At 41.6% G+C, this 13319-nt stretch overlaps 1 protein-coding gene across 2 annotated transcripts in view; it reads right to left on the bottom strand.

The window, feature by feature from the left end:
- Positions 1–7822, bottom strand: part of LOC143295366 (uncharacterized) — a 378847-nt gene extending 371025 nt beyond the window's left edge. For both annotated transcript variants that reach the window (XM_076607023.1, XM_076607024.1), the window contains exon 1: positions 7254–7822. The gene's annotated coding sequence lies outside the window, so the exon portion shown is untranslated. The remainder of the gene's footprint in view (positions 1–7253) is intronic.
- Positions 7823–13319: the final 5497 nt, after the last annotated feature.

The raw sequence follows: 13319 nt of genomic DNA, 5'->3' as shown, positions 1-13319 counted from the left end.
CTCTTTTCACACCCAAGACAGGACCACCTTTATAAGGTGTTTACTAAAAAGCAGCACACCTGGCACACAACCAAACCCAGGTAAAAAACAATAACAATAACATATGCTAGACATCACCGCTCTGAAAGCCGATTTACCATACAAACATCAACATGTCATCAACCTAAGCAATTCACTAATCTTGGCACCATCAACCAAATGTCCAGCAAACCACTCTTCTCAACGAGATGTATGTCAAGAAAACCAAGTTACAGGTTACTTATCCAACACTAACAATTTGTAACATGCAAACATACGACTGACAACTTTCAGTGGTTAACAACTTCTGTTGTCACTGATGACTGAACAATGATAGCTTTGTTTTCATTTAGACTGAACAAAGTATCTCCACTGGCACAATTACATGGAAACCATAACTACTAAGTTCAGCCTGCTGTTGTAGTGTTGTGTGTGTATGTTTAGTTGCACTGCTGTGTGTGTAGTAGTAGTAGTAGTAGTAGTAGTAGTCTTCAGTTTAACGTCTTCCACTTTAAGTGATAGACGAAAAAAAAGGGGGTGGGGGGAGGGTAGAGGGCGGAGCGTGGTGGTGGGAACGGTATTGGGCAGAGGGTGTGTATATGTGTGTGTGCGTATGTGTGTGTGTGTGTGGTGGGGAAAGATACAGAGCATTGGAAAAAAATAAGACATTAAAAGGGGAGACATAGGCCCAATATAGAAGGAAACGCTAACATCAAACAACTGTAACAAATATAACAAATGTCCAATTGGACTATGCAACAAACCTTCTGTAATACCAGATAACATCTTGAAATTGTCAAAAACACATTCAAAAGAATTTTCCGAGAAGTTTGGTAAAAACGATTCCAGACTGACATTCAAAGAGTATGTGTTTGCTTGAAATAGATTCTCCACATATGCATTTAACATCTCTGCTGAACTTTGTTATAAAAGCGTTCAGCTTTATCCTGTTTGATAATGCCTGAATTTGCCTTAATCTGAATAAATTACTGAATTTATTTGATTGATTGACAGATTCCGGTTGTTGAATATTATTTATACTTTTATTCAAAACTTTGCCATTTTGCTGGTATACTTCCCTAACTTTGCTCCATGATGCTTTTTTTTTCTAGTAAGCGGTACCCCTCTCGTACAGACAAAGGTACATAAAGGTCTGTGGTTCCCTATTGGTGTTTTGCACCTTTTCTTGCAGCCCTGTCAGCCCATTCATTATACAGGAGACCAAGGTGAGAAGGAACCCAACAAAAAGTTATATATGTTCCTCTCAAATTCAAAAGATGTACAATGTGACTTATTTCTATTATTATTTTGGACTTGTTCTTACAATTTGATGAGTTTAAAGCATATAATACAGATTCTGAATCAACACAAAATAAGACTTGAAGAAGGCAAACTGGAAGATCAAGAATATAATTTAAAGCCAGAAGAACAGCGATAAGTTCAGCTGTGAATATTGATCGATCTTTACCAATATGGTATGATCGTTCTGTTTTCAGTTTTGGTATAACGAAAGCTGAACCTGCTTGGCCATTGTCTAGGAGTGAGCCGTCTGTGTAAATATGTAAGTGGTCACAGTATCTATTGTGAAGGTGTAATCGGACTTCTGTTGCCATGATATTTGGATTTTCTTTTTTTGCAATGTCAGTATGATTGATATCAAGCTGTGCTTTACTCATCTCCCAAATGGGGTATTGACATACTGTTTTCTGCGTGTCTACATTATCTGGATTAATTTCGGACTTTTGGAAAAGGTTCGACACAAACGTGCCAATTGGTGTTAGATAAGATATCCTTTTAGCTCTTTTGGGGAAGTTGTTTTCAGATGTAATTCTTACTTCCTCCAATGTAAAATTTTCAGTTGTTGAGCTTCTCAATACGTATTTAGCACATGCCAGGTTTCGGTATTCATCCAAAGGTAATTCTCCTATTTCTTTATATGTTCCGAGGGTTGATGCGTGGAAAGGTACGCCAAGGGCAAGTCTATATGCTTTACAGTCAATGCTTTGAAGTTTCTTTAACAAATACTTTGGAGCATTGAAAAAGACTTCTTGTCCATACAATAGTTTGGATCGAATAAGTGATGATGATAAATGTTTCAGTATCGTTGTGTCTTGTCCCCAGCACTGTTTACTTATAACTTTGAGCAAGTTTAAACATTTTCTTGCTTTTGTTATTATATATTCAATATGGGCATTCCAAGCTAGTTTTGGAGTAAGCATTAAGCCTAAAAATTTTATCATATCTCTGTACTGAATGGGCTCATTTTCAATTTTAAATGTTGGTAACTCTTCTGGATTATTACCATTGTTAATAAGCATAATGTCAGTTTTTTCTGCTGATAATGTAAGACCATTGTCGACAATATACTTATTCAATTTATCTATTTCTCTTTGGTATGTTTTCTGAATATAGTTTAATGCCCTTTTTGATGTACTTCTTTTCATAGTTACATTCATCCACATACATATATCATCTGCGTATTGCACTAGGATCACGTCTTTTGATAAGTGTTGGGGTAAGTCGTTCAGCAAGATGTTAAATAGAACAGGGGCAATAACAGAACCTTGGGGTAATCCCATGTGAAGAGTCTTAGGATTTGAGTACGTATTTCCGACTCGTACTTGTATACGTCTTTTAGTCAAGAAATCTTTGATATAATTATAGAGACGCCCTGAAAAGCCAACAGATAAGTGTGTGTGTGTGTGTGTGTGTGTGTGTGTGTGTGTGTGTGTGTGTGTGTGTGTGTGTGTGTGTGTGTGTGTGTGTGTCTGCGCGCACGTATTTGCGTGCGTGTGTGTGATTGAGTGTTGCTTGATGATGTGTGTGTGAGTGAGTGAGTGAATGTGTGTGTGTGTGTGTGTGTGTGTGTGTGTGTGTGTGTGTGTGTGTGTGTGTGCCTGCGCCTGCGTGTTTGCGTGCGTGTGTGTGATTGGAGTGTTGCTTGATGGTGTGTGTATGAGTGAGTGAGTGAATGTGTGTGTGTGTGTGTGTGTGTGTGTGTGTGTGTGTGTGTGTGTGATAAGAACAATCCACTTTCACTCACTCACTCTCTCTCTCTCACACACACACACACACACACACACACACACACACACACACTCATACGTACACGTACATACTCAAACACTAGCGCGTGCTCACACATATGCATATCCTTGGCCGAACATTGTTCTGATCCCACACACCCAAAAAGCCTTGTTGTCCAACATGATATGGTGGGTATGCCTAACTGCGAACAGCGTGTATTTCCGAACGGTTCGTGTACCACCCCACTTTCAAAGCGTTCTCACCACACACACCTCAGAAGTTAACGTCTGCATCGACCTCGTTGTCCATTTCAAAGAACCAGTCAAACATGAGCTATTTCCAGCTATTTCCGCGCTCTTTCTTCTCTTCGCGCACCACTGCCAACCAAGTTCACAAACGTGCTCTCAAAATCCTAAAATCAAGGGAAGCAAGTAGTCGGACTTGAACTTCGACACACTTTAAAATAGCTGATTTGATTGGATATGTTGAATGCATTGTGCATTACCAGTGCTGGGAGAATATAAGAAAGCATACTGGTAACAGAACGTCAGTTTTGACAGGAATCTTCAAAAAAGAAGGAGTAGACGAACTTTTGCTGGTGCAACCAATCAGAGAAAGCCTTCAAAAACAGAAGAGCTACATTTGACGATTGTACAACCTGTAATCTGTAAAATATACACGCTGAGCTGGTCGCTTTGACTGGATCGTTCGCAATTACGCCTTCCTACCCTAATTGTATCCCTTCTTGGAATAACAGCTGTATTGCTGTACCGAAAGCAGTGAACCGTAATATGCAGCATCTGTGTGTCACATGGCCGAATCTGCGGTATGTCACAATATACTCAGGTTCTATTATCTCTGACTTCTAGTGTCAAGCAGTTCTTGGAAGGGAAGAAAACGACAGATCGACATTGAAACATAACCCTTCACATCCGTCCTCAGGCCTTCCTGTTGAATGTTTGATAACAGACACGGCATAATCTCTCTCTCTCTCTCTCTCTCTCTCTAAAAATACATACATATGTATGTATGTATCTATATCTGTCTATCTATATCTATATCTATATCTATATATATATCATCCTTGTACCCCTTCTCACACGCAAATACACACACAAATGCGCATGCTTACGCATGCTCTAGCATGCGCACATATTTGTACATTTACAATAGTAATGTTTCTAGTCAGTTAACTTTAAAACCACATTCCAGGGTCATGCTATATATAAAAAAACAAACATTACCTTTTGTTCATTGGTTTTGAAGTAGATAAAGACAGACAGGGACATAATCTCAAGGCCTGACTGAGCGCGTTGGGTTACGCTGCTGGTCAGGCATCTGCTTGGCAGATGTGGTGTAGTGAATAGGGATTTGTCCGGACGATAGCAGTGACGCCTCCTTGAGTAACTGAACTGAGCTGAGACAGGGACAGAAAGGGACAGATAAACAGAAACAGAGTCATAATGGACTGCTATATTTGCCTTTTTTCAATACACATCTTCATATGGAATGGTGCTGTGCTGTTTGTGATATGGGCGTGGTGCAGTGAAAGATTTGTACATTGCTTACATTTATACACGTTTCGTGAAAAAGTATCTTGCAGAGAGTGTAAGACTGATTCTAAGTACTGTGGTTTCAGATGTCAACATTGTTACGTATGTGACCAGTTTCAAATATTGGGATTTCTTTTATGTATTGTGATGTTGTTCTAAGTTTTGTGATATTACTATTGGTAATGGGGGTTATAATATGTGGAAGGTGCATTGGTTGAGCATAGTGGTGTACAGTATGTGCGGTGAGAGTGGTATTTTATATGGGAAATTGTGTGTGTGTGTGTGTGTGTGTGTGTGTGTGTGTGTGTGTGTGTGTGCGCGCGCGCGCGCGCGTGCGCGCACGTGCATGTGTGTGTGGGAACGTGCTTTGGTGTTTGACTGGATGTGTGTGTAGGTTATGGATATTGGTTACTCATTTTGTGTTTAAATGTGTGTGTGTGTGTGTGTGTGTGTGTGTGTGTGTGTGTGTGTGTGTGTGTGTGTGTGTGTGTGTGTGTGTGTGTGTGTGTGTGTGTGTGTGTGTGAGTGTGTGTGTGTGTGTGTGTGCGCGCGCGCGCGCGCGTGTCTTTGAACGTGCACTGGTGTTTGGCTGGATGTCTATGTAGGTTATAGATATTGTTTTTTTCATTTTGCGTTTAAATGTATGTTTTACTCGTTGGGTTTTACACTGTGCAGTGCAGAACATGTTTTGCATGAGGGGTGCTGTGTGGATGAGATTGTTATTGTTGTCATTACCTTTATTGTAGTGTCTTGTTTTCATTTGTCGTGTTTGTTTTATGTTGGATCAACGTGCATATTTTATTGGATTATATATATGTTTTTTTGTGTGTGTTTTTTAAAACTATTGTTCTTGTAAAGCGCTTAGAACAAAATTGTTTAATATGTCGCAATATATATATACACTTATTATTATCATTATCATGTATATATATTTGCGAACGACCCGGTCGAAGCGACCAGCTCAACGTGAATATTGTACAGATAACAGATTGTACGGTCGTCAAATGTGGCTCTTCTGTTTTTGAAGGCTTTCTCTGATTTGTTGCACAAGGAAAAGTTCGTCTGCTCCTTATCAACGTTTTTTTAATGGTTGAAATAGCACGGGTTCCTGGGGGTAAATGTGAATGGGCACGGAGAAGGAATTTTGTTTAATGTCCCGTCACACATATCGGTGATTGAAGACATTTTGTTAACTGGAGTATTTATGTATACATTTGAGTATCATCGGTTAGAATGGGTGGGAGATGTGAATGAATGGAGAGTTGGGGGAAACTGGGCAAATAGTGTGGAATGAGGGTGTAATTTTTTATAAAAATATATCTAAATACAATTACAGGACATTTCTTAAAGGACTTCGTAAAAGAGAAGTCGTTGAACTGACAAGCGAAACAACTGATAATGAATGCAAAATGTCAAAAACATCAACGTTCTCAGTCACTTGTGAAGACACACAATGTGCAAGTCAAATTGGGAAAGGTGGGTTTGGGTACACCACGTCTTGAACTAATTAGACATAACATATTATTGGAACATCGCACTAGACTGTTGTATTGTTGGTTTTGATCACACACACACACACACACACACACACACACACACACACACACACACACACACACACACACACCCTTTTGAGAGTGCTCAGTAATTGTGCAGCATCTTTCGCAAACAGACTCACATCAAGATATCCTATAGTCTAATTGCAAACAACACTATTTTGGAGATTCCTGTCAAAACTGATGTTCTGATCTACCACCAACATGCTTTCTTAATTTCTCCCAGCACTGGAATTGGGCATTTAACATATCAAATCAGCTATCTTAAACGGCTGCTACTTGCTTCCCTTGATGTTAAGATTTTGAGAGTACGTTTGTGAACTTGTTCGTCAGTGGTGCGCGAAGAGAATAAAGAGCACGGAATAGCTGATGCTTGACTGGTTCTTTGAAATGGATATTCATTGAGGTATCTGGACGAGGTTGAAGCAGACGTTGAACTGTGAAATGTGTGTAGTGAGAACGCTTCGAAGTGGGGCGGTACACGAACCGCCGTTCGCAATTACACGCTGTTTGCAGTTAGGCATACCTTCCCCAAGTAATGAAGGATCATAACTTTATATATGCATGAAAGAAGCCAGCCTGATGGAAAGAGCTGCCTCCAAATGATGTCACTTATTATGGCCGGAAATCATTGTTTGTACTATCACCCGACTGATGCTTTGTGGTTCAAAAGTGAAACAACACTTGCATACAGGGATGATATACCTCATATTGATACCGAGTGAAACGTGAAACAAGAGCAACGAAACAAGATTACAACTTTTTTTTTCTATCGAAATCAAAATCAATGTCATTTTGCGCTGATGTTTATGCATAAATCTTCATCATTATCAATTATTTATTCAATAGTAAACAAAGAATAAAATACAGTAGTAAGTATCTAGGGCAGTCCTTTTGCTGGGATTGTGATCAATGAATGACACATGTAAGGACTAGCGAATGACAGACTGACAAACTGAGAGAGGTGAGCACGCACGTGTGTGCACCGCCACCCATCCACCCAAGAGAGAGAGAGAGAGAGAGAGAGAGAGACAGAGACAGACAGACAGACAGACAGACACACACACACACACACACACACACACACACAGTGACTGACCTTATCACTAAGAAAATCCTATGAGAAGTACGAATCGTGACACTCGGTGGACGGTTAACCTGTGAAGAACCTTCACCATGGACAAGGTATTTTTTCTTGCATTGTAAGCTTCACATAGCGTCTCTCTTTCCCTCTGCCTCGATAGTTTTCCCTTGGATTTTTACGTCAACAGTTTATGCTACTGCGTGCTAAGTTCAGCTTTCACTACCCACTGCTACCGTCATAACCAGCACCAACGATCCAGGATTCACACAGAACTCAGCTGTAGTCAGGCTAGAGCGACATTTACCAGTGAAGCACACAAACTGACAGGTTCGTTACATAACGGACGGTAATGTGAGAAGATGACATGACGGTGAGAGGCTGTCAGTGCCGTGCCCTGTCACCAGTCAGCGCCCCGCGCCACTGACGCACTCCTCGGCAGCTACTGACAGGTCTGCCGTCTGGGAGCGCCTCGCGTGTGGCGGGGACCGGCGGGAAATGGGGGGCACTTTCCTGGTGAGGTGACTGCTGTACTCAGTGTCCCTTGGTTCGGGTATACGCGCGGGGGGAGTATGCTGGATGCTGCTGCTCTTGCTGCCGCGGTCTTTCTCTGCTCTCCCTCTGTCGGTAGGAGAGCAGGCACCATCATCGCACGCGCAGAGTAAGGTGGTGAACTCTGCGCGCCGCTCGCTTGAAGAAGACTGGACGCGTGTCTGTACTTGGTTCTGTGACGAGGGTGTCCTTATAACAGGGGTGAGATGGGGATCGACTCCACGTATGTATGTACGTGTGCATGAATGAATGAATATACGCGCGCGCACGCGCGTGTGTGTGTGAGAGAGAGAGAGGGAGAGAGAGAGAGAGACAGATGGGCCAGAAAAAAATATCACACAAACATCACTGCTTCATATAGATTATAATTTCAATTTGAGTCTTCCAGTTTCCTCCGTCCTAATCTTATGATCGCAAACTATCCTGTTCTCGGACTGGCCATGACATGACATCATCATAGATTCGCTTTGTGCGTCATGTAGGAGGGGGAAGATACGAGGCTGTGCGGGCGGATGGTAGGAGGAGGGAAGGAGGAGGGGAGTCTTGTGGAGTTCAGGTTCATGCGCGATGATGCATGTGCACATGGTGATCATTAATCCCTGTTCCCCACCGCGGCCCATCCCCCGCCCCCATGCCGCCAGCGTCAGTTCAAGAACGCTGCCGTTGCCGTGACATGAAGTGTGAACAATTCGTTAACAATTTGTGATGTTTAATTAAGTGATTAAACGAGACATACCTGGAAGTTGAAGTTTAATCGAGGTTCTACCCCATGAGAGGGCGCCCCGAAAGAATTATGCTTTGAGTGTATGCACCAGCCACTGGACATCAGTGTTAAATGCTGTATCCTGGCTTTCAGAATCCGAAAGAATGTCAAGGTGGGTCCGTCTGTATTTCAAGTTGTAACATGAAGGGTGGGACCATAATTCTGTGTTTCCGGTTCACAAACGTTTAAGCTGTCAAGCGGCAAGTCTTCCTGCTAAATTTCTGTGGCCTTAGTATCTGCACTTCGATTCTTCAGTAGAAGAGTTTGAAAATTCGACAGGATAATAATAATTGTAGTTATAATGACTATTTGGACGCCCTGTCTCCAGAGATCCCAGAGCGTTTACAAATACAATTACACATACACACATTCATGCAGATACACTTCATAACATTCATTTGCCTATACGCATCACAAAACTAATAAACAGGTCACACACACACACACACACACACACACACACACACACACACACACACACACACCAGGCATTCATATCAATACAGCCCCATTCCTCTCTCCGCCCACCAACAATCGCAGGCAGACAAACAGGGCGGGAAAACTAATAACTGTGAAAAAGGTGAGTTTTGAGAGCTGATTTGAATGAGGAAAAAGACTGAGCGTGTCGGACAGATTAAGGGAGCTTGTTCCAGATGACGGGTCCAATGAAAGACTGAGAAAGCACGTTCCCCATGGAGTTTCTTTCGCCTGTTTGGTATGCGAAAAATACGAGTGTCACAGGAGGAACCCGGAGACCGAGACGGAAAATAGATCTGGAGGAGTTTCTGGAGATGAGGAGGAGCAGAGACAACATTATAACAAATAGTGGCAATCTTGTACTTAATTCTGAAAGAAACAGGCAGCCAGTGCAGTCCTCAAGGAGGGGAGAGATGTGGTCACGTTTGCGTGCCTTGTAGACAAGGCGGGCAGCACGATTCATCACTTTCTGAATTTTTTCAACCTACTGCTGGGGGAGATCTGCTAACAGAGAATTGCAGTAATCTAACCGTGAGAGAACAAGGGATGTAACAAGGGTATTTGTTGCCCAACAGTCAAAAATGGTCTGATAGAAGCTATTCTGCGGATTTCAAGGTAGGTAACTTGGCAATTTTTTAAACCTGGTCTTTCATTGAAAGCTTACTGTCAACGACAATGCCAAGATTACGAGCTTTGCTGGAAAAGGGGGATATTTCTCTGTCCTTCAAGAAGCAGAGATGACGGAATTTCTAATGGGTTGGAAGAGTCAATAAGAATTAATTCAGTTTTATCCTCATTCAACTGTAACTTGTTTACGAGGGTCCAAGCCTTCACTGTATTAATACATGGTCGCATGGTAGAAAACAAAATGTCAGACTGAGATCGATCACCAGAATTGTACATTTCAGTGTCATCAGCAAACATGTGATGCTGAATGTTGTGACTGGAAATCACCTCGGACAAAGGTTGGGTGTACATAATGATCAAAATAAGCCGCAGAACCGAGCCCTGGGGCACTCCGTACAAAAGAGGAGATGGATCAGATTCATATACCAGGACGGAGACAACCTGCTTTCTTTCACTCAGATATGACTCGAAGAAATGAAGTGTCGTATCCTGAACACCAAAGCGAAGCTTCAGACGCTTTAACAGAATACGGTGATCGTTTGTATCGAAAGCAGCACTTAAATCGAGAAGCGTCAAAACAGAAATCTGATCAGATTCACCTGCAACAAGCAGGTTATTGAAAACTCTGAGCAAAGCTGTCTCCGTACTGTGACTGGGTCTGTAAGCAGACTGAAAAAATGTGCCAAAGTCCATTTTTCCAAGGTGGGTTAAAAACTGAGACAAAACAATTCTTTCGAGTAGTTTGGACATAAAAGGAATATTTGAGATAGGTCTAAAGTTTTTCAAGACATTGGGATCGAGGGAAGTTTTCTTTAGAAGTGGTTTAACCAAAGCATTTTTCAAACAAGTGGGTACAGTACCAGTGGGCAGTGAAGTATTCAAAATGTCAGTAAGAACAGGAAGAATTTCGTCAATGCTTTCCAAAAATAAGTATGTTGGGAGTGGATCAAGATAACAAGTCTTTGGAGCCATTTTAAGAATAGTCTCACAAAGTTTTCTGATACAGTATCAAAATGACTTAACGGGGCGCCATTAAACAGGTGGTTAACATGAACAGGCAGAGAAGGGGGACTAGGCTGTTGGTCCAAAGAGTTACGGATAGTGGCAATTTTGGCACTGAAATAGTCCGAAAATATCTGAGCCAGCTGGTGTGGTGGGTAGAGGGTTGGCAGAGGACTCTGTTTCACCCTCACCATCAAGCTGCCTGTTAGCCTGAACAGTTCCCTGCACGTAGTAGATGCCGCGATCTTAGAAATTGGTTTTAGCACCAACAACTAGTTTTGTTATTTTGTGTTTGGCAGCGTCGAAACTCAAGCAGTAATTGAACTCCTCAGCGCCTGTCATAGTACTGATTTTTTTTGCTTGGCTTTTTGCAGCACAGTCTCGCTCTCGCACTGTTTTGGGGCTGACAGTGTGAGGCAAGAGGGTTTTTTTGGCAGAATGGGTGGGTTTGTCCGTAGCTTTCTGCCAAACGCCAGTTCTTCTGGGCTGTGTCCAAGAGAAGGGATTGGTGCTGAACGATAGCACAAAAGAGACAAAAATGGGTCATTTTGAGTGATAATTCTTTTTGCTATTTTTACTGCATTCTCAGCCTGCCCATTGGACTGAGGGAAATGGGGCTGGAGGTAACGATGAAAGTTCCAGTCCGCAGAAAACTGACGAAATTAAGCAGACGAAAATTGTGTGCCGTTATCAGACACCACAGTCTCAGGAACTCCATGGTGAGCAAAACAGTTCTTCAACTTGTTGATGACAACTGCTGACGTCGTATGTAGCAGGTAAGAAATATCAGTGTAGCGAGAATAGTAATCTGTATTGACAAGGAAATCATTTCCTTTCACTCCCACACGCTGAAAATTAATGGTCGATCTGGTGGTGTTGACGGATAAAGTCAGCTGCTTTTCAAGGCATACTCTGCATGACACACGTTCTTGTATGTCTCTGCTGATCTTTGGCCACCACACTGGATCTCTGATTTGTTCACGGCATTTAACAATGCCCTGATGACCTTCATGAATCTTTTCCAGGATTTCTTTCCGCATCTGATATGGAATTGTAATGTAAGTCTGTCACCTTTAAGCAGAACTCCACTCCAGCAGCTGAGTTCTCCTCTGATTGCGGAATGGACTCACATCTTTCTGTGTTTCTGCTCGGGGCTTTTCCATGTCATCCACATGCAGATAAACATCTTCTTCCACCTGATCTGTATGGCCTTCAGAACAGGGACTGCGTGACAGCGTGTCAGCAACTGACATGTTTTTACCTGGTGTATGCTGCGCTTGGACGTTGAACCTCATGATGCACATAAGCATCCTTTGGAACCGTACAGGAATCTTAGACAGATCTCTGTTGTTTATTAAAGGTACCAAGGGCTTATGGTCTGTTTCCAGTGTGAAATCTTGTTTTATGCCTCAGTTCTTTCTTGCCTTTTTCATTCACACACACACACACACACACACACACACACACACACACACACACACACACACACACACACACACACACACACTAATATCACTGATAGTGAAAAGACGTTAAACTAAAGAACACACTTGTCTTCATTTTCTCTCTTCTTTTCAGGTTACCGTTTTTACGGATTTGACCCGAACCAGATGGTGTCATTGGTTCCAATATGTCTGCCCTGAGAAGATGCAGCTGGCTCGTTTAGCTACAAAGCCACATTTAAATGCATTGAGGTTTGAGTGGAATTCTGAAACACTTCATTTTATTTCTACCTTCATATAAATACTGTCTGTTTCGATAATTTTTTTCTACGATTCATTCTAGCTGATAAATGACTAAGAAGTTGCAAATAACATGTAGGAATCTATCAGTCTTGCAATGGAACTCCCGCTCTTTGAGTACAAATATTGATAATCTGCGTGCTTACCTTTTTTGAAAATTCTCATCATATTCTCCTTTTTCAGTCCTTGAATGTTACTAAAAACAAGTTACCGAATCTGAAAGGTTATTATTATCCTCCGGTTTATCATATAAGCGAGGATTCTGACAAGATTAATACAGCTATTTACGTGCAGTGTGGTTTGAATTACGCAAGTGTCCATCCATCTCCTATTTCAAACTATACTGAAAAGATGTCAGCTACGTTTGTAAAATTGCATGTCTCTAATAATCAAATCATACATTTTGCGTCAGTCTACTATCCCAAAGGTCCAAGTAAGCAAAATACAAATTGGTTGCGAACATTAAATTGCTCAAAAGAAAGATGGATCGTCGGAGGAGATTTTAATTCCCATGCGCCCTTCTGGGATAGTGATTGTCAAATAATATCTCATCCTGACTTTGTTGAAAATATTGTTGATTCATCGTTGCACTTACTTAACGATGGGAGGATTACACGTATCCCAGATGTGGCTCATCATAGAGCATCGGCACTTGACCTAACCTTCATATCACCATCTCTAGCTTTAACAGTACAGTGGGATACTGGGGATGATCCACTAGGCAGTGATCATGTGCCAATCACACTGTCTTTTAAGGATTGTAATATATCTAAATACAGCGGAGAAGACGAAATCCCAAAATTCAATTACAAATATGCAAACTGGGAAACATTTCAAAACTATCTTACGAACATTTCTGAAAGTGAAATTTTTTGTGAAGATTTAAATGTTTTTTATAACAACTTTCAAAAATCAATTATT

This window comes from Babylonia areolata, chromosome 20 (genome assembly GCF_041734735.1).
Source record: "Babylonia areolata isolate BAREFJ2019XMU chromosome 20, ASM4173473v1, whole genome shotgun sequence".
Lineage (NCBI taxonomy): Eukaryota > Metazoa > Mollusca > Gastropoda > Neogastropoda > Buccinidae > Babylonia > Babylonia areolata.
The sequence above is the reverse complement of the archived record's forward strand: the minus strand, read 5'-3'. Positions and strand labels throughout refer to the sequence as shown.